Source organism: Oncorhynchus masou, chromosome 9 (assembly GCF_036934945.1).
Source record: "Oncorhynchus masou masou isolate Uvic2021 chromosome 9, UVic_Omas_1.1, whole genome shotgun sequence".
Classification (NCBI taxonomy): domain Eukaryota; kingdom Metazoa; phylum Chordata; class Actinopteri; order Salmoniformes; family Salmonidae; genus Oncorhynchus; species Oncorhynchus masou.
Genome location: NC_088220.1, coordinates 3,183,085 through 3,183,315, shown reverse-complemented (window position 1 = coordinate 3,183,315; position 231 = coordinate 3,183,085).

Here is a 231-nt window from a genome sequence, read left to right as displayed (position 1 = left end):
GGTTGTTTGTCCCCAAGGCAGTGAGGACTCAGGTCCTTCTGTGGGGGCACTCCTCTCGCCTCACCTGTCACCCGGGCGTAGGTCGCACCTTGGAGTTCATCCAGCGTATGTTCTGGTGGCCTACCATAAGAGAAGACGTTGCCACTTTCGTCAATGCCTGCCCCGTGTGCTGCCAGGGCAAATCTTCTCACCTCCGCCCTCAAGGACTCCTTCACCCTTTACCTGTTCCCC